The sequence below is a fragment of the Lissotriton vulgaris genome, chromosome 1_1 (genome assembly GCF_964263255.1).
Source record: "Lissotriton vulgaris chromosome 1_1, aLisVul1.2, whole genome shotgun sequence".
Classification (NCBI taxonomy): Eukaryota; Metazoa; Chordata; class Amphibia; order Caudata; family Salamandridae; genus Lissotriton; species Lissotriton vulgaris.
In genome coordinates, this window is record NC_141685.1 from 1275916579 (window position 1) to 1275939296 (window position 22718).

The window sequence follows — 22718 nt, forward strand, 5'->3', positions numbered from 1 at the left end:
GTCCTGCAATCCCTCTGGCCTCTGAGTTCTTCAATTTTGGAGTGCTTTTTTCGTCATATATATATATACACATACACACACATATATATATATATATATATATATATAGATAGATAGATAGATAGATAGATAGATAGATAGATAGATAGATAGATAGATAGATAGATAGATAGATAGATAGATTGATAGATTGATAGATAGATAGATAGATAGATAGATAGATAGATAGATAGATAGATAGATAGATAGATAGATAGATAGATAGATAGATAGATAGATAGATAGATAGATAGATAGATAGATAGATAGATAGATAGATAGATAGATAGATAGATAGATAGATAGATAGATAGATGTCTTCAATTGTCTGTGTATGTCGGTTTGTGTGTGTTTCTGGGAGTATGTGTAAGTGTGTGTGTGAAAGAGTCATGGGTGTGTGTGTGTGAGGATTGTGGTGTATGAGTGTGCATGAGTATGTGTAAGGGTGACTGTGTGATGTGACTACCCCTGGTGTAATTTTAGCTTTGGCATAATATAATTGATTCTTGACATATTAAGTGAGTCCATGTCCTGACATGATGATTAGTGACAGGCAATTTATAATGTATCCATGCGCAGCACTAGTACATGTGAGTCGTTGATAAAAATGACAAACCACGATTCAGACCCCAAACATACATTTGCTAAAAGTGAAACATTTCATAACACTGATAAGCTTTTGTTTCAGAGGATTGAGTATATTCTCATTAAATGAAAAGCATGAATTCAATAACAAAAGAGTACATATTCCTCAAAAAACTGTAAAACTGAGGATTTGGGACAAACGTTTTACATTTTTGACTGTCATTTTAAAGCTGATATTTAAAGGAAAATCACTACTGTAATCTGAGAATGTAGGTAAATGATTGGTGTAAACTCTATCTATGTATGTTTGTACATTGCACTTCTATAGTACAAACCTAGACAAAATCAGCAGAGCGCTAGCATGGTTCAAAGACAATAGTAGAGGTAAAGGTGTTGTGGGTGGGTAATACAGTGTTCTTTTTTTTAATTTCAAAATATTTTTATTGAAGGCGAGTCTTCAACTCTCTCCTAAATTGGATCAGAGTTGCTGATGTCTTGAGGGATGCAGGGATGCTATTCCAAATCCTGGCCGGATAGAGGAGAAAGGAATGCTGCCTTGTGTTAATTTTTCTACACTTCCTAGTCTTCATTCTGATGGTGTCATTGCTGGGTCTCAACACACCCATCAGAGATTGTGAACCGGTCTGCAAGATAAGTGCAGCATTGGATGTGATGACTTTGTACATGATGCTGCTAGTTTCTTCAGGCCCTGGATGAGACAGGCTGTGGCATGTAGGATGTCTTAAGGAGTGCCAGTATGGAGTCTGATAGGCGAGAAAACAGGGAGTTTCACCATCGAGGGGACACAGTGCAAGTGCTTGAACAGCAGTTATAAAGTCACTTTCTGTAAGAAATAGTCTTCCTTTCTTTAGGAGCAAGAGCTGGTACCAATCGATCTCTGTTTTGTTGGTAATGCTTTCTTGAAACTCTTAAGAGCACCACGACCTAAGGAATAACACTGTGCAAAATATGTGGCTATCTGTGCATTCATAATATTGTGAGATTCCTGACATTATTATTTTCCTGCTATTCAAAACAAAAAGATTATCTGGTATAACCACTCAGACCTCCAAATAGTATGGAGGAAGTGAGGTTTACAAACTATGCCTGATTTTTCAGTGCAGTTTGGGGCAGGCATATATGCCCCAGTAATATTAAACATCACCATCACCACTGCTCTGACATTCTGGGTTCACACAATTGCTATTTTCACTGCTCTCCAAAGACTGCCTCGCTCTGTTGAACCTTTATGCCATCCTGCTTTGATTGTTGCTATATCCTCAGCACATAGGGTGTGTGTTTGGGAGGCAGTACATTTTGTTGTCCTTCAAATCCTCAAGGGCATAGGTGAGATAAAATTAGGGACATAATGCTCTGAACGCACAGCAATAATCAGTCTACAAAGTGTGTCCATACAGGCTTGTGTGTGTTTATATACACTCAAAGTTGTCATTTTTGTAAGGGACAGGCTTATAAATTTGGTCATTTTAACACATTGGCAAAGATTTGTAGAGCTGATTCAGAACTGGAAATAATTGGTCAGGGTCAGATTTTCCCTGCCATATTGTTGGGCACCAAGTGGGCATATGTTCTGGGTCCTACATTGACACCTTAATGTTTATTGAACTCATTTGTCTTATTGTATTCATGTTAAAATTCAATTACAGTGCCCTGTTTCTTTTGAGCAGAAGTGCTTTAAAATGTACTAGTGACATATATTTACCCTACCATTGTTTAGTGAACCAACAGCCACCCCACCTGTGAAGTCATCTCTAATAAAATTCTATTTTCACCTTTATTTTTGAACCATGTGTTATTTGCCACCAGTTTGCCTAAAAAGTTTGGGCAAGGAACCCCAAATCCATTGTAAAGCTTATTTCAAATGGTATCTAATTTTGATCATGTGATTGCTGCAGTATGTTTTATTATGCAATATCCACACAAGCTATTATGAAGAGCCCTTAGGACCCCGAATCTTCTTGTACAGCTGGCTTTAACTCTTTTTTTTGTTTTGTGTGAGGCAATTGGCATAAAATGTTCAAGTTGCAACACTGGGTAAAAATGTTTCAAGAAAAATTTGGAATAACCTCAACCCACTGAAGTCTCTTTACTTTAACTCCAGTTTTGACTAGCATGTTTTAAAATTAACTATGTGTCTCCCATTTCCTCCATATCCCTCGAGAATCATACCATACCCAAAAAAAGCAATAATATATATTGCCTATTTTAAAATTTAAATATTTTTTTCAAACAAATTTTGTAGATAGAAACCATTACTTTACCACTCCGAACTACCTTTTGTCATTATATGGGCCATGCCCCCCACCCCCCAAACATATGCTTATGGCTACGGCCCTGCCTGGACCGCTGTAGAATCCTGTTAAGAAAACTTAAAATAGAAGGAGGAGGCGCAAAGAAATGTAAGGAGGACTATGAAAGGGAAGAAAAGAAAATTAAAGGATGTCAACCAGTCCTGACGCTGAAGCATACTAATTTTCAAGTGGGGGTGCACATGTGTTCAGAAAATGGCATCATTCACAGGGTAAGTGAGCCAATGACTGAAGTGGTCTGAACCATTAACATGTGCAGTACGCTATCATGGACAGAAGCAGAGTGTAAAGGACATTCAGACATCCCATTGGCATAATAGAGCTGACCAAAAGGTTTTATTTAGATGTAGACTTATATATAAGGATGTATGTACTATTTAATTAGGGTTATAATTACAAAATCCTGGCAGACTGACAAGAAAAGATTTAAGCAAGAATAATTCCGGTGCAAATCTTCTACCCTTAGGGATGTCAGAGGAGGTAATCAACACTAAAATCATTACTGACAAAGATAATCGTTGACAATTCATGTAAATACCTCTCTGTAGGCTTTACTTCAGAGAAATCACTATCCACCCTTAAATACCTAATGAGTTTAACATATGCTTTTCACAATCAATATTTCAGGACAACTGTCCTATCATAACTTTTCATAATAAATAGATCAGGCCTATGGCATCAGAAATATTTTCCTAATGAACCAGTCAGGCCTTCTTCTGTTATCATTTGCTTACAGTACAAATCTTCCATCCCCATGATTTGTTGGGGTGGGTCAACCACACCAAAACCATTGCCTACTATGGTAATCTGTAATATATGTAATTTCACATGTAACAAAACACCTCCCTAGAGGCTATAGCACAGAGTATTAACAATCCACTCTTAAAAGACTTTTGTATTTAACAAATGTTTTTTACTTTAAGTAAGCAAGGCCTAATTGCTTTGCCATGGCTTAATTATGAAAAGTTCATACCTGAGGAAGCTTACATATCATTTTCCGGTGAACAGACAATGCCTGTAGCGTTTCCCTTTGGCTTGACGCTGTAAAAAACACAGGCCTACTGATTTGCGAATGAACTGGTAACCATAAGGCCGACAGTTATGAAATCACAAATATGCACAAAATACAGTTTGCAAAACAATATACAACTCGAGTCGAACGAGAATCATTACAATGAAATTCTTCTTACAAGGTTTGCCAGAGTGGTAATCAGTGAGATTACTTATAACCAAATACTTATCTAAAGCTGTAGCATAATGTGATAACTGTCCACTGTTAGAGGCCTATTGGCTTTATCAAATGTTTTTCACAATAAATAACCAGACCTACAGCCTTTGCCATAGTATTTTTTTGTTGTTGTTTTTTTTGTTAAGACCTTTATTGTTGGTATGCGCATGTTATACACAGCTTAGTGCCCACAACCCTGAGTAGGCCGGCAGCGTGCAGTTACGGTCATATAAAGGGAAAGTGATCAAATGGTATGTACAACAGTTTTGCAATTACACAGCAAGTCGCCTACAACCACTGTGGGCCGGCCGTGTTTTCAAAATCAGTTGGTCTTAGATTTTATAGTTTTATTTAAATAACAGTTCATAACATAACCAGATCTGCCCACTACCACATTCCATACCCAGCCCCACCAAGCATAGTTTCAACGTGGGTGAAACCTCATGTTAGCACTACTCATGCTATTTATCAATCACGAGCAAAAGCACTGTGTGACCTTTAATCCTCATCTTGTGCGTTTAGGTATGTCGTGAAATAGGACCAGTAGTCTCTAGGTCTAGATCTCAGGGGAAGGGACTCCTCGTATGTGTGAAGAGTGTCTTTGCAATATGACATGTCCGTCATCCATTGTTTTATCAGGGGAGTGTTTGGGCTGTCCCAGCACATAGAAACTCTGCGTTTGGCTAATAGTTACGCTATGACGCAGAATTTACGCTTCGTTGCTTTCACATTGTGTAGTATTCCCAAAAGACAGCACGAAGCCGTGCACACAATCTGTACTCCTACCATTGCAGTTAATCTTTCCACCACTTCCACCCAATAGGCCTGTATTTTCGCACAGTTCCAGGCTAAGTGTATAAAATCAGCTTGATCCTGACCACACCTCTTACATCGTGCTTCCTCACGTAACCCATATTTGCATAGTTGAGCTGGTGTATAATATACTTGATGTATGTATTTTAAATGGATTATTCTTAAATTTCCATTTGGCGTGAGCATTTTTGTGAGTGTGCAGGATGTTTCCCATTCTTTCTCCGTGAGAGGTGTGTCTAGTATGTCATTCCATTTTTCTTGAGCTTTGTTTGCCCCGTGGCCCAATTCCGTCTGTGCTTGCACATATAGTCGCGAGACCAGATGTGATGTGTCAGTGGAGGTGATCAACAATTGCAGTGTGTCCATTGTTGGCGGCTCATTAGGGAAGGTCGGGTAATGCTGCCTCTCTAATAAAGGCACCGTCTTTGTAGACGTCACCCATTGTGTACATGCCCACCTGTTTTAGCAGGTTCATGCCTTCTTCTTCCCTAGTGACAGAGAGTTGCGGATGGTGATGTAGAGGTAATGCTGGGGCATAGAGCGGCAGTTTATGCATCATGTGGCCTAGAGATCTCCAAGCTGAGTTCGTGGTATCTATTGTGTTTATGTCGTGTTCATCAAGCAGAGGTCTGGTATGTGTAATTATAGCATCTAGCGGGATTGGAGCTGCATCACCCTCCTCAACCGCTACATGTGTTAGGTATGGAGTCGTGTGTGGCAAATTGGGCTTGGGCGCAGAGGTAATATAACCAAAAGTCAGGCACCCCCCGTCCTCCCTTGTGAATGGGTAGCGTTAACGTTTCTAGCCTGATCCGCGCTTGTTTGCCCGCCCAGATCAGCTTCAGCACCATCGACTTAATGCGTTTAAACACCTCTCTTGGGGTTTGGATCGGGATGTTATTAAAAAGGTAGAGCAGCTTAGGGAGTATCACCATCTTCACTATCCCCATTCTATCAGCTAGTGACAGTGGGAGTTGGATCCACCTTGCTATTTTATCTTCAAGTGCGTCAATTGCCCTTCCATAATTAGTTCTGATGACCACCTCTGGGTCACGGTGGAACCAAATGCCCAAATATCGGACGGGTTCTGTTTGCCACTCCAGTGGATATTCAGTCATGTGCTGTCGTGTGGAGTCAGTCAGTGGGAATATAGCAGATTTATCCCAGTTGATTTGCAGGCCTGATAGTCCCCCAAATTTGATGAATACTCTTAGGAGTGGGTCCAAGTTTGCGGCCGGGTCTTTGACGTACAATAACATGTCGTCTGCATATAATGATATGTGTAATGGTCTATTCGGGAATTGTATTGCCAAGTGATGAGGCTTCTGTCTCACTATGCAGGCTAGAGGCTCTAGTGCTAGGGCAAATAGTAGGGGGGATAAAGGGCATCCCTGTCTCGTTCCCCTTTCAATACTAATGGCCTCTGATACATAACCATTAATTTTAATTCTCGCTGTCGGTTTGGTGTATAGCAATTGTATCCATTGAATGAATAGTCGCGAAAAACCCATCCTATGCAGAATCGTTATCAGGTACGACCATTCAATGGAGTCAAACGCTCTAGCAGCGTCTAGAAGGATCGCCGCTGCTTTAGCGGACGGTGTGAGGTAGTGTGCTGTGGCAAAGAGTGTTCTGGTATTGTGAGTGGTGTTCCTAGAGGGGATAAATCCTGACTGATCTGGAAGAACTAGGGAGGACATAAGAGGTTGTAAACGCGTGGCAAGGACTTTGGCTAATATTTTGGAATCCACGTTTATTAGCGACAGGGGACGGTATGAACTGCAAGCGTCAGGGTCTTTGCCTGGTTTCAGCAATGCTATTATCATTGCCTCTTGCAGTGTTGCCGGAAGGATTTGAGCTTCTAGTGCCTCACCGAACATATCAACTAGATATGGCGATAGTATATCACTGAATGTTTTATAGAATTCACATGTGAATCCATCTGGCCCCGGAGCTTTTCCATTTGTCAGGGAGGCTATGATTTCAGTTAGTTCCTCTTTTGTTAATGGTTGGGTCAGGTATTGTCGTTGGTCGTCAGATAGCCAAGCAATTGCGATATCATCTAAGTATTGCAGTATCTCATGTTGCGGGGCCACTGGGCGTGATGTGTATAAGTCTTGGTAGGTGTGTATGAAGCTTTGTAGAATGGCTGCTTGATCAGTATGTGTTAGTCCGTCAGCTCCCATGATCTGAGTGATAATGTGTTGTTTTTGACCAGTGCATATTTTAGTAGCTAGAGCTCTACCTGGTCGACCACCCTCCCCATACGATCTAGCCACGTGTTTTTTGCTTAAGTATTTAATCTCATCTGCGGCATGTGTTTGGTGCTCCGTAAGTGTAGTTCTAATACTACACAGGATAGTTGGTGTTGGGGTCTGTTCATATTGGCGTTCTAAGGTCCGAAGTGTGGATTCGCAACGTGAAAGTTGTGCCCTGATGTCCCTGAGGATGCCAGCTGTCGTGCTTATACACACCCCGCTCACAGTCGCCTTGAACGCTTTCCACAATAGTCCTGTATCTTCCGTGGTATCTGCATTAAGTTGGAAGTATTATTTTTTCGCTTTTCCAATGGTGTCTATGTATAAGGGGTCTGTTAGTGCACCATTGTTGAAACGCCAACTGTAAGGTGGAAGTACATAATTTGGAATGCTTAGTGACAGTTTGACAGGGTTATGATCCGATAGTGTCTTGGGTAAGTGTTGTATGTCCATAATATTATGTCGCTTGATCCCAGCCAGTAGTCAATTCTTGACCAACTTGCGTGAGGCGTGGATGTGTGTGCCGCTTCTGTGATTCCAGGGTGTCGTAACCTCCAGATGCCATTCAGGGACAGATCAGATATAATATCTAGCAATTCGGTCCTGGCTCGTGTGTGGTGTTCCGTCGTGTTACCTGATCTGTCGACTGCATCATCTAGTGGAATATTAAAATCGCCTCCCCATAGCAGTATCTGATCGGAAGCGGTATGTAGGTGCCGCCAGACTTCTCGGAAGAACTCGGGTGTGTCTGTGTTCGGCCGATAAGTATTTACTAGTGTTATCTGCCTGCCACATATTTTCCCCCTCACTATCACATATCTTCCATCAGTGTCCAGTGTGGTTGTGTCCTCTCTAAAGTTCGTGCCTTTTTTCACTAAAATAGAACTCCCCTAGCATAGGATGAATATTTAGAACAATATATGGATTCGGCCCATCGTCTCCCCACTTGTGCGTGCGAATGTGGTGATTCATGCGTTTCCTGAAACATGACAATGTCGATATGCCACCTATCTAGACAAGCAAATATGTGACGCATTTTCTTGGGGTTGGTATACCCTCTAATATTCCATGACAAGACATTCAATGCTTTGGTAGAAGATAGAGGATCAGCCATTAGAATTCACATGAATCGATACATTAAGCTTCTCATCGCAGCAGAGGAGGAGCCACAGTGTTGTGCATAAATAATACATTAAAGGTACATGCTCATATTGATGGAAGTGGTTTGGCTGAGCATAGGCAATGTATCTCAAGCAGACTGATCTATAAATAACAATAACAATCCCCCAACCACCCACTGCCCCATAACAGCAGCCCAATTCTGCTAATGCCATACCCTCGATGAACAACCCATTTGTATTTAACTTTGTCGGGGAACACCCATGTGGGGGTCCGCCTGGACTGCACATCACCATCCGGTCTATCGGATGTGGACGGTCAAAATGTTGCATACAGTCATCCAATGCTTGTCGTATGTGAGCACACAATGTGCAGCAATCGCCCCATTTCAGGAACGCTGTGAAGTCACAGGGTCTGTAGTCTGTGCTCACTCTTGTGTGTGGGTGAGTGTTTGGCCACAGTTTGACAACAACCTGACAGTTCACGTGAATACATATCATTAATCTTCATGCCTATGTGCGGCTCGCACCCCTCCCCATCATGCGAGGAACCTGCAATGTGTGAGGTCTCTCCGTATACAGAAATGGGGGGAGTGCCCCCCCCCCCCATGGAGGAGAGGGAGATCCAGTCTCGCATTCCCAACTACAATCTGGGTGTACCTTCAGATGGGTTTCATTTAGTATTCCTGACAGATGTGTACTTTAACCCCTTCGAGGCTGATGACGAGCTGGGCTCGTCATGGTGTAGCCTCCTCAAACACTGATGACGAGCCCAGCTCGTCATGAACAATGGGTTTTTTAAAAAGTCAGCATTCCAGCAGAATCAAAGCAGCGCGCATGTGGTTAACTGGTCAATGCTCCCTTCCGACATCACAGCGATACGCTGTTAATGTTAATGCCCAGACTCCTCCTTGATGTATGCGGGTAGCCCAGCTATAAACAGTGACAGTTCACACCCTACTTCTTATTATATCATGTGAGAGCAAGTGATCCCCACTATTTTGTCGAGCCAGGATCCTGGTACTGTTGCAATATCTTATCATGTGTGTATAACAGAAGTAGCTATACGATTAAACCAGTCCAAATATCACAAGATATACGCTAGGAGGTCTGGTTCACTCTACAATAGACCTCCATAAAATACAGTTAGGTTTTTACCCATCAGTGGTGCGGTCGCGTCCACTTGCTGGCACTGGAAAGCTAGTGTCAGTTCATCCTAGCAAATGCAAGACATAGGACGGAGTATACCACCTACTGTAAGTTGTCTTCTTGCGACTGTTTTTGACGATTACGGTCCTTACGGTGGTTTGCAATTTTCTTTATGAAGTCGTTCGCCGCCTTTGGAGAGGTGAGAAGAGTCGCCTTACCCTCCCATGTCACTTTTAGTCTAGCCGGGTAGAGCATGGCATATTCCACTTGGAGTTTGCGTAGTTTAGCTTTTGCTCCATTGAATTCTCGGCGAGCTTGTTGGACTGCTTGTGTGTAGTCAGGGTAAAATTCAAGTTTGTTGGATTGGTACTGAATATCCTTCTGTTCGCGTGCCATGCGCAATATCGCATCTCTGTCACGGTAATTTAATATGCGGGCTACAATCGGTTTTGGTGGTGTACCCTGAGGAGGTCTTGGTGCCAGTGTTCTATGTGCTCGTTCAACAATGAACACGTGGGATAGTTTGTCTTTGCCAAACAGGGAGAGGCACATTTCCTCCACATATGCCTCCATATTGCCAATGTTTGTTGATTCTGGTACGCCTGCTATGCGTACGTTGTTTTGGCGCGATCTCGCTTCCAAATCCTCGGACTTAGATTTGATAACCTCTAGAATCTTCTCGAAACCGGTGCATTTAGAGGTGCTGGCGCGGGACTCATCCTCCACCGCAGAAATTCTGGTTTCTGCCTCGTCCAATCTTTCGCCATGTCGATCGACTTTGGTTGCCATGGTGTCCATGCGTGTTGTTAAGTGGTCCATCTTGCCGTGCATATCTTGCAGGCTGTCCTGGATCGCCTTCAGCATAACCTCCATGCCTTTTGGTGGGGTGCGTTCCATTTCAACTTCGGTGTCCGAGTGCGTTTGTAAATTTCTAGTTGGCCGTCGTTGTTCAAAGCTGAGTTTTGGTTGCTGTTTGTCAGGTTTCCCCATGTTATGGAGTGTCTATGACGCGTGGTTTTGATGTGGAAGTGGTCTCTATTGATTACTGATCGTAAGTCCTGCAGAGCAGTAACAGAGCGCCAATCCGCGGTCAGTATCGATCCTGTTATATCCTACGTAGTGCTTGTGTTTGTGCTAGCACACTGTAGTCTTCGACTGGAAGGTGCTGCGCAACCGTGGTCAGAACTGTGGGTCCTGCGGAGGAGTCGAGCGTTGCGACTTCAGTACAGCGTGTGGCGCGTTAGTTGACACTGCTACATATATTGTTATATTGACCTAACTTTGTCTGCAGCCCCGTATTTTACTTGCTGGCGCAGTGATAGTGTTACTGCTTCACGCAACCATCTCACATTCCAGAGTGGCTGCCACCATTAGCCAGTGTTGTAGATTGCTAGTCTCAGGCGCCGTCGTGTATCATTTAGATGGTCTAGTTGTATTCGTTTATATAGCACTGTGTTAGTCTATGCAGGAGATGCGCTTCATGTGTTGCGTCGTATTACCGGCAAGCGTAGTTGAAGGCAAGAGGTGTTTTTGTGTTCTTATTTCCTCGCCATGATGAGACATGCCGCGCGCTTTGTGCCTTTAATCTGGTCACGATGTCTTTGGCGAGAAGGGGCGCTGAGCACTCCGTGTATCTGGGCGCGTGAAATACAGCTCAGGTGGGTGGTAGCACTATCAGTATGCAGAGCGGTGTTTTTTTGATTGCGCAGATAAACAGCATTTCTCATGGCATCCACTCAAATCCGTGTTTACACAGCGCAAAGTGTTCATAATTTGTGCAGCATATTCGCCGGTAGCCTGTAGCACAATCTTTTCCGCACATAGTCTCTGCTACAAATGGCTCAGCGCTGGCGAGTCATTTAACAGTTCTGGGCGCCGCCATTTTGGTGCTTCATTTGCACGCGTATATTTATATATTGCCGCGTCCAGGCGATAGTGACCTGTGCCTTCTTGTCCACCAGCACGATATAATGCCTTGGGGATCGCGCTCTCAGGCGGTCTTATGTGTCACAGATTAGGCGATTGACTGTCCGCATAGACCTCCGCTATCTACACGCTTTTTGTCGCCTGCCAGTTACTGTTATTGCATTACAGAAGCGCGACCTCCGCTCAGCCTGCATTGCAGTCTATACATCACAAAACCGTAGTTTCCAACACAGTCTCGCCACTGCCTTTACTCACGGGTTATGTGCGGTCAGTGGAGCACTACAGCAGAGTGTAATCGAGAGGTCTCCGCTACTTCAATAGTTCCCGTAGAGCCGCCATCTTGTCTCCACCGATCCCGACCATAGTAGAGCTTCTCAGGGCTAAATACTCTCTTTCTCCTGCCTGTACACCTCTCACTTGCACACCGTCGCGATCAGGACATCTTCCGATATCACAATGTTTGCCTTGACATCGGACTTATGGACTGTATATCCGCTATTTCAGCAGTAGAGTGAGCCGTCCGGCGGAGCTGCCTGATTAGCCAGCCATTCCGCTGGGCGCCCTCTAGCGCCCCCCGCCTTTGCCATAGTATTTCATAAACAGCCTAGATCTATGGGTTAAGGCATAACATTTCCCTGTTCACCAACCAGGTCTATCTAAAGTTATCAATGGCTTGTCACCATAACCAATTTAGGCCTATTGTATGGAGCGTAAGCTTTTCCACGAGGATGTCGTCAGATGTTGCGAAGCCTTCTAAGGTCTAGCATGAGATTGTGCTCTCACAGGAGAGTGGTTTGGTGGACTGGTTATTAAGGCTGAACCTGGTTCCCAGTTCCAAATTCAGCAGCTCTGACCATAGTGCCACATCCTCTCCCTCACTGAACACCGTACTGCCCCACTGAGAAAAACTCCCCCTGTCTTCAACTACAACCCAATTGTTGCCCGCTATAAACACCTGGATGCGGCTTAATTTAAATTACGCACTAGACAAGAGCAATATGCGGCCTACAAAAAAAAAAGTAAAAACATCCTGGAAAAAGCAAACACTTATAGGGAATGCAACATTTAGCAAACCATGGGAAATGTAAGCAGGAACAACATGGTTACCTTAATGCTTTTACACTCACTATTCAGAAATCAGTGGGTGCTTTTGCCTTTAAAGTTAAGGACACGACTACAGGGCCCTGAATGGACCCATTTCAATGGCCATTGCTTATATCTTTACAAAACATAAGCAGTATGGTAAAAAGACCACATCCCTGGACGCAGAGCCGCAGCACACATTTTGTTTTCCAATCCACACATTGCAGTACCTCCAGGATTGGTGCACTAGTTCTAAGTCCAGGGAAAACAAAGACAAGAAAACAAAAATAGCGCTTCACTGGCAAACTCTGTAAAAGTGGCGCTAATGTGTTTCGGTGTGAATAAAATCAGTTTGGGCAGTTTGCTACCACTCTGTCTTACTTTATTTAGTTATTTATCTATTTTTCATATTTTTACCCTTTTATTCCCAATGCTGCACTTAGGAATTAAAATGTCAGAAAAATACGACATTTCCAGCAAAAGCGTCTTTCTTTTTTGGATCCATTTCACATGGAAGCAAATAAAAGAAAGGAGAGGAAAGAGAGTGAGAACCCTGTCTTAAAGTCACGGTTTTCATGGGCGTCCGCCAGGGGGGAGGGGGGGGGGCAAGGAGGGGTGCTCCAGGGGGGGACAAACGCCCCTCCTGGCCCCCCCCTGCGGACGCCCATGATGGCGGGCGGTCTAAGTCGGCCCGTCATCCTAATGACCCACTTAGTATCAAGTAATAAAATGTATTGGGACTCTAATTGAACCAGTTTCTTCTCACTATTTCCACCCCTTAGATCTTTGGCACTGAATCTATGACATAGTAGCTCAAATCTTTCAAGTCATTTTTATGCACCAGTTTAAACAGGATAGCTTTGATCCGAGTTTACGATTGCACGTAGGTGCTGCAGTATACGATTAAATACTTGTAGCTTAGTGCTACCAATATACTTCAAATTGCAAATACATTCCAGTACGTATACCGCAAACTCCGAGCGACATGTGAACAACCCCCTGATTATAATTGGAGTCAGATCAAAGGCATTGTGATATTCGGTTTTGTTAGTGCCAAATTTACATGCCCAACAAGAACTGCACTTGTGGAACCCTGTTCTTTTAGAAAGCCAATTAAAAGAGGCTCCTACTTCCGGATTAGATTTAACTGGGACATCCCTCATAGAGGGAGCCCGTCTGAAGGTGATGTGAGGATGATCAGGTAGTATTTGTGACAAAGTGATGTCAGTTTTAAGTATGGGCCAGTGTTTATTCAAAATGCCTCTAAACTGTTTCTCTTGACAGCTATACGTCATTATGAGTCTTACTGGATCCGTACACTGAGAAGGGTCACTACTGTATCTGGTCATCCCCTTATTTATTTCCTTAGTGATGGAACCTAGACACTGCTCTCTAGTTTGACTGTTGGCTCCAAATTTAGCTGTTTCTAACTCACTGGGATTATACCCACGAGCAATAAACCTGTTAAGTGCTTGAGTCTGACACAGTCAATGAGATCACTCTCAGAATATATACCGATGGTGGAAAACAGTCCTGAGAGTAATTTGGATTTGAATGACATTGAACTTATGGAAATCATCTCTTCTGGCACTGTTGACAGTAGTGATTTTTTGTATGATAATGATGTGAACATTTATGAGAATCCGGGGAGTAATTTTAAAGTAAAATCTAAGTTTATCCCCCAAATTGCATGCGATGCAGTGGAAGTGTTTGAAAAGGGTGTTTTGCAAGACCTGAAAAAACTGAGATATGATCGTATGCCTAATAGAAAAAAGAATCTGTCTTCTGAACAGTACAATGCAATTGCAAGCCTCAAAGAAGATGAGAGCATAGTTATTCGCTATGCGGATAAGGGGGGCAATGTGGTTGTTCTTGACAAAAGTAACTATTTGGCAGAAGGGCACAGACAGCTGGAAGATAAAAGTTGTTATGCAATAAGTTCATTTGCTGATTTCAGAGAAACTAAGGTTTTATTTGAAAATATGCTGTATGACTATAAAGAAAAAGGTCTGCTAACCTGGGATGAATATGTATTTCTAAAATGTGATCATCCTAGAATCCCTATTCTATACCTTCTCCCTAAAGTGCATAAAAACGCCACTAATCCACCAGGGAGACCGATTGTATCGTCAATTGGTTCACTGCTCGAAAAGACATCTCAATACATTGATTATTATCTGAGACCATTTGTAACAGCCTTACCCACGTACCTTAAAGATACAACACACTTTTTGAAAAGCATTGAGGGCATCATCTGGGAGCCGACTTACATCCTGGTTACCCTGGATGTAAATAGCCTGTACACATGCATAAAACACAGTATAGGCATACAAGCAGTGGAACACTTCTTGAAATCGAGATCCATTGCATACTTGGAACATTCCAAAATGTTGCTTAAACTCATCGAATTCTGTCTACACCTCAACTTTTTTATCTTTGATGAGTTGATGTACCGACAGTCACAGGGCACGGCGATGGGCACCTGCTTCGCCCCCAGTTATGCCAACCTCTTCATGGGTTGGTGGGAGGAGCAGGTGTCCAGCGAGGTCGCCAATTTTAACACCAATGTTGTCCTGTGGCTAAGGTACATCGACGACATCTTCGTGATCTGGGATGGCACGGAATAATCAGTGAAAAGATTCGTGTGTGAGCTGAATAACAATGCTATCAACCTCAGATTCACTGAACATATACATAAATCCAAGATAGAATTCCTAGACATCAATGTTGAGATCCAAGGGACTGCAATAGTGACCAGTCTGTATAGGAAAATGACAGCAGGCAACAGCCTACTAAATGCAAGGAGTGCTCACCCTAGAAACCTCATAGATAGCATCCCCTATGGGGAAATGCTGCGTGCCAAGCGCAATTGCAGTACTAGGGAAGCTTTTGAAAAGGAACAGGAGGTCATGATCAAACGCTTCAAAGATCGTGGGTATAATCAGAAAACTATACAGGGAGCGGTGAAAAGGGTGAACACCAAAGAAATGAAAGGTCTGTTAGACACCAATAAGACCAAGGATACGGAGTCTAACATTAGATTCATCACTACCTTCTCAGGCCAAGCCAGAGATGTGAAACAGATTCTCATGAAACACTGGCATGTGCTTCTGACAGATCAACATCTAAAATCGCACCTAAACCCCAATCCACAGGTTACATATAGAAAAGGCAAATCTTTGAGAGATGAGCTCAGCCCTAACTCAGTAACTAGCACTATAAAATCGATGGATACGCCTGGGTTTAAATGTTGTAAATCATGCAAAGCTTGTCGCAACAGCTTTAACTGCAAAGAGGTGACTGTCCCAAGCACTGGTAGGGTGTTCTCAATACAGAAGAATGTAAACTGTAATACAATGTACTGTGTATACCTACTTATCTGCCCATGCGATAAGTGGTATATAGGAAGCACCATGCTTAAAGCAAAGGAAAGAGTGCTGCAGCACCTAAGGGCAATTAAAAACCACAATATACAATACCCTGTAGCCAGGCACTTTTTCGAATACCACTTCCAAAATGAAAATTTGCTTAGAATGGTAGTGCTAGACAAGATCGATCTAGGGATACGTGGTGGGGATAGGACTATGAGTCTTAGAAAGATGGAATCGAGATATATTATTGACTTTGAAACCACCTTTCCTCAGGGTCTTAATAATCATGAGGAACTTTCTGTACACCTTGAATACTAAGAAAGAAATGTAAATATGAATTAGCCTGAACATGAATGTATAGATGAATTTTCAGCTGCTGAACGTAAGTCGTCTCTTTTAAAATAATTTTTTTGTTTTAATTCACAGAATATGTTTGTATGATGTTGGAAATTGGAACCCTAACTCACAGAAGTGTCAGGTTTAACCAGTAAATCTATGTGACAAGGAGAAAATACCCCTCTTTTTCTTTTGGAGGCTTGAAATAAAATAATGAAGAGTCTGGAGAAAGAAAGTTATGAACACAGTTATTTTGGATTCACTGCTAATATATGTATAAGAGGCAAAAAAACTACGGACTTAGCCCACTAGGGCGAGATAATGCAACTACACATGGAGACAGATATGCGAGACACTCTGAATGATGTATTACAAGGGAAAGTCCGCAAAGATCCAACTATGGACTCGGATCTTCTAAATGTGTTGTAATTATATGCATAAAACGAATAAGACTTTTTGGCTTTGCCCACTTGGGCTTGATTCGAAAACTATGTTTGAAACAATTATGATTTGAAAAATTATGGACTTAAACAAACTCCAAGACTATGCCCACTTGGGCTGAATTTCAGTGGTCCTAAAAATGACACTATATATGCTTATACGTATAATTGAAGTTTGACATGCTTATTTAGCGATTAATGGACATTTATTAACGCAAATGGTGCGATGTTTGTTGTAAGCACTCCAACGCTTTAACATGTCATGTTATATAAGAGTGAAAAGGTAAAGTTGCCTTCAAGGGACTTTATTTAATCTGTATTTTATCTGGTTGAGATTGTTTTGAAAGGGACCAGTCGATTGTCCTTGAAGTGAATAAATCAACAATTTACTATCTTAAAAAAAGCATTGCATCAACATATAACATATAAACATATAAACAAAGACACAAGGTGTATACGAAAAAATATATTTTTATCAAGTGGTTCATTCAAAGAAATCAGCTTCATATACAGATCAATAAACAAATAGAGATTAGGACTGTGGGTACACACATAAGTGAATTACTAGGTGACACAACAGAACCTAAAAAAGCACCTATCCCAAATCACATTGAGTAAAACAAAGAGAGGGATAAGGTGTATAGTCGACGTTTCGGTTTCTCAGGCGTTAATTTGCTGAAACCATCCTCAGGACTGTTATTAATTGTGGTCTGTATAGAGATATTGTTATCTGTTCATAGAGTATCGTTATTGCATCCCATGGATGATTGTGGATCGGAGTGTCTTTAAAATCTGACTATTAGTTGTAGGGCAATGGGCTTCACGTGATATTTCAAGCTGTCGGTGAGAACAAATATTCCTCATGGAGCTCAGGTATTATGGAAAGACACGGAGCATCCGGTGTGTATGAAATGAGATCTTGTCAATCACCGGTATCAAAATAGAACGAATCAATGCGAATTGGAGTAGGTAACACGTCGAGCAGTTATTAATCCTGCACCGCCTAGTATTCGGACAGAATGGAGTTGAAGAGCGTCTCGTCAGTACGGAGCCTTCAAAATTACTCTTGCACAGACGATTGTCTGGTGTGAGCCGCTTTAATAATCCTTCAAAATGTTATATAAGAGACATTTATATATACTTTCGTTTATATTTGATACTTACAAAGCCAAAAAGGATTGATGCGGTTTCCAATTCCAAAATGTCCCCCACACTTTGCACTTTTGGTGTTTATGTGATAGTCCTATTTCTATGATGAATGTATAGATAATGTAAAAGGACTACGTTTTAGAATCCACAGCAAACGTGAGCAAGCCGTGAGGTGAAACACGTTGTTTGTTTTTGCTGCCAATAAATCTCCACAGCACAGCAAACTCTTGGTGTGTCGTCTACGTATTTTCTGGAATGGAAAACGTGTGGTGAAATATATTGGGCTTCCGGGGCCCCTGGGACGACCCACTCGAGAGCGGGTACTAGCCTGTACCGGAAATCTGGACTTGTCATATATATATATATATATATATATATATATATATATATATATATATATATATATATATATATATATATATATATATATATATATATATATATATATATATATATCAGCACAAATCTTCAAACCTCCACTGCACAGCGGCGAGAGAAGAGACAGACCCCACGCTTTCCAGGCAAGATGTTTATTTAATCCTTGTGCCTTCCAAAATGCAACGTTTCGACTACTGACGTAGTCTTGTTCACACACCACATTGCACAAAGTGGAAACTTTTTTTATATCTTATGCAGTGAGGACACACCCTTCCGGGTCCCACCTCCAAACGTGAGTCACATGGTTCAACATATAAAACAACAGAAACAGAGCTTTAATTAAAGGCACAGTGCACTGTGACGCCGTGTATGTGTAACATTGTTGCAATCCAGAATACAAACATTCATGTAAGCCTATTAACGTACTCACATAGATCACTCTGTGATTTTGTACATGTAATTGAATATACAGTGGCATTGTAGCTGAATGTTTGAAATAACCGCATGAATGCGTAAAGATTTCTTATGGAGGTTACTTAAGAACAATAATATGCATGAATGCTTGATATTGGTCACATAAGTCACACTTAAATTTCACACAGTTAATTGTATATACAGAGTTATTTTACCTGAAATGTCAGAAGTAACCGCATGAATGCGAAAAAAAATCTCATAGGGTTGACCTGAGAATAATAATGTGCCTGAATGCAATATAAGCTTCACAAAACTCCATAAGAAAATATCTGATTATTCAACTTTCGTGGACTTGCAACATAAATCTATTCATACAAATCATGGCGGTGCCCTGCAGTTTGTTGCTATAGCATAAAACAACCAAAAATATTGACCGTACAACACCAAAACAGCACCTAAGTGTACTAAACACTTATAAATACATTATAGTCCCAATTTCATGTATATGAAAAAATATATATATCTGTACATTGTTCATTTTTCCAATATCATAATTATATAAGAACTATTTACATCAAAATTGTGTATGTAAAAAAAGAGTGCTTAAATGAATAAACAGTGTAATAAAGATCACCAAAAAAGAAATTCCCAAGTGTTTGTTTAAAAAACTGTGCTGTCTAGAGAACTAAGCAGCCAGACCTTTAAGAGACAGGACTACAGAATACCTAAAAATAGGTGCTGGAATACAGGATTTCATATATATACACACTATATACAATTTTATTCATTGTTCTCACGTTGTATCCACTATGTAAATGATCTGCAGAGTGTCTGTGCAAAATGTATGTTCCTACAGGAAGTTGTGCAAGTCCTCCGTCGCGTTCAACCCATTTGGTTGTTTGCTGTCGAGTTTGATAATGTATTGCGTTTCCAACCGGCGTAGTATTTTGTCACGATCGCCTCCTCGTCTGAGGGGGGCCACGGCGTCAATGACATAATAGGTAAGACATGACAAATCCCTATTGTGCCTGCTGTTGAAATGACGCGCCACTGGGTATGCCCCATCATGGTTGACTATGGCTCTGAGGTGCTGCAGTATTCTGACATGCACCTGTGCACCAGTACTGCCCACATAACGTAGGCCGCAAGTACAAGTTAGGACATATACCGCAAACTCCGTGCGGCAGTTGTAATTGCCTTGAATTGAAAATTCAGTATCAGTGAACGGAGTGCGGTAATGAGTGGTATTTTGTCCAAACTTGCATGCCCGACAGGAGGAACATTTGTGGAATCCCTTTCTTCCAAACCATTGATCCATCCTAGGCAGTTCAGGGCTGGATTGTGATAACTTGCTGCGCATGCTAAACGCGCGCCTGAATGTAATTGTAGGCTTGTCAGGAGTTAGATCACGTAAAACTCCATCTGTTTTTAAGACTGCCCAATGTTTATTTACTATGGATTTGATCTTGCGGTGCTGTTGACTATAGGTTGTTATTAGTCTGCTGGAATTCGAGGTTGTATCACTCTCAAGGGGTTTGGGTAATAACAAGGAGTCTCTAGTTCTTTCACCACTCTTCCTCAATGCCGTGGCAAGACAGGATTTACTATATCCTCTTGCCTCCAGTCTTGCAAGCATTGCGGATGCCCCTTCCTCACATTTAGCCTGGGTGTTGCATATTCGCTTAAGGCGTAGCAATTCACCCAGCGGGATGCTCATAATGACATGTTGTGGGTGGCCACTGCTGGCATGAAGAATACTATTGCCAGCAGTGGACTTCCTGTGGAGGGCAGTGATGATCTGATTGTTGATGATATTGATAGATACATCAAGAAATTCGGCAGTGCTTTCACTAATGTTAGAAGTGAAAAATAAGTTGGAATGATTTTTGTTAAGTGCATCAACAAAAGTCCGAGCACTGCTAATGTCTCCCTCCCACACACAAAAAATATCATCAATAAAACGCATCCAATATTTAACGCATTCAAATCCAGCAATGCCAGGTAGCTCCTGCTCCTCCCACAGCCCCACGTGCAAGCACGCGTAGCTGGGAGAGAAGCAGGAACCCATGGCTACACCACGTATTTGCTTCCATATATCCTTACCAAACAAAAAAAAGTTGTTGTTTAAACACCACAATACCAAGTTACAAATCATTTTGTTGTGGCTATAGTATGCACATGACTTACGTCCCAGGAAATGCTTTATACCCTCGATTCCTTTATGGTGTTCGATACACGTGTATAAAGATTCAATGTCCAGGGTTATTATACACCAGTCCTTTTGCCATGATATGGCTTCCAATTTGGATAAAAAGTCACCAGTATCTTTGATGTAACTAGGTAATCCCTGGACAGGTTCTTGTAAATAAAAATCTATGTATCGGGAAACATTTTCACCCATACTGTTAATTGCGGAGATGATGGGTCTCCCGGGAGTTGGATTTTGTCTCTTGTGCACCTTTGGAATTAGGTACATATGCGGAATGACTGGATGTTCCTTCAGTAAAAATGCATATTCAGTGGAGGTGATTAGGCTATCTCTTTTGTAGCCTGACAGCATTTTTTTGATGCTCTCCTTCGCTTGTTTGTACTGAACGCCGTTGCTGAGTACATAACAATTTTCATTGTTCAACTGGCGTTTTGCTTCCGCAATGTATTGCTCCTTTTGCCACAACACTATGTTCCCCCCCTTGTCTGAGGGACTCACAATGATTATATATATATATATATCTATGGTACACAGACAAAATATCGAGTTTTACATTTCGATATACAATTATATCGAAGTTTAAATATCGAAGGGAAATAATATAGAAGGTAAGTAATATCGACACTCTTAATATCGATATTAGTAATATCGAAGTTTTAAATATCGATGTCAGTAATATCGAAGTTAATAACTTCGATGTTACTAATATCGATTTTTAAATAAATTTTGTGTATATTATATTGTATTTATTATGTTTTATAATTTATTTTTATTGTAATTTAATTAAATGTTGTCTTTTAGTACTGTAGCGGGTTGTGGGTTTATAGGGGAATAGGGTGGGAGTAATTTAATTATGTTAAATTAATTATTAATTAGTAGAAATTAATAATTAATTAATTGAGAATAATTTTTAAATAATTTTAATTAATTGATTAATTGATAAATATGTTCTGTAGCAGGTTATGGGTTTATAGGGGAATAGGGTGGGAAGTAATTTAATTGTGTTAAATTAATTATTAATTATTAGGAATTAGTAATTAATTAATTGAGAATAATTTTTAAATAATTTTAATTAATTGATTAATTGATAAATATGTTCTGTAGCGGGTTATGGGTTTATAGGGGAATAGGGTGGGAAGTAATTTAATTATGTTAAATTAATTATTAATTAGTAGGAATTATTAATCAATTGAGAATAATTTTTAAATAATTTTAATTAATTGATTAATTGATAAATATGTTCTGTAGCGGGTTATGGGTTTATAGGGGAATAGGGTGGGAAGTAATTTAATAATGTTGAAATTATTATTAATTAGTAGGAATCATACATTAATTTAAAATAATTGGTAATTATATTTAATTATTTTGGTAATTATTTACAATTAATTGATTAATTGATAAATGTGTTCTGTAGCGGGATATGGGTTTATAGGGGAATAGGGTGGAAAGTAATTTCATTATGTAGAATAATTATTAATTAGTAGGAAGCATACATTAATTTTTATTAATTGGTAAATAATTTTAATTAATTGGTAATTAATTTTAAATAATTCATTAATTGATAAATGTGTTCTGTTGCGGGTTGTGTGTTTATAGGGAAATATGGTGGGAACTAATTTTAATGTAATTAAGTAATAATGAATTAAAAATCATTGTTAAGTTATTTTTATAATAGTTAATTATTTATTAATTGGTAATTAAATATTTTTATTTTTTATTTTTTAATGATTATTTTAGGTTACATATATTTAGCTAATCATGTTTTTAATAATTATGTATATGTATTGTAAATGGTTTATATTTATTTAATAGATCATATTTGTATTATTAAAAAACCAATGTTGTCCTGTGGCTAAGGTACATCGACGACATCTTCGTGATCTGGGATGGCA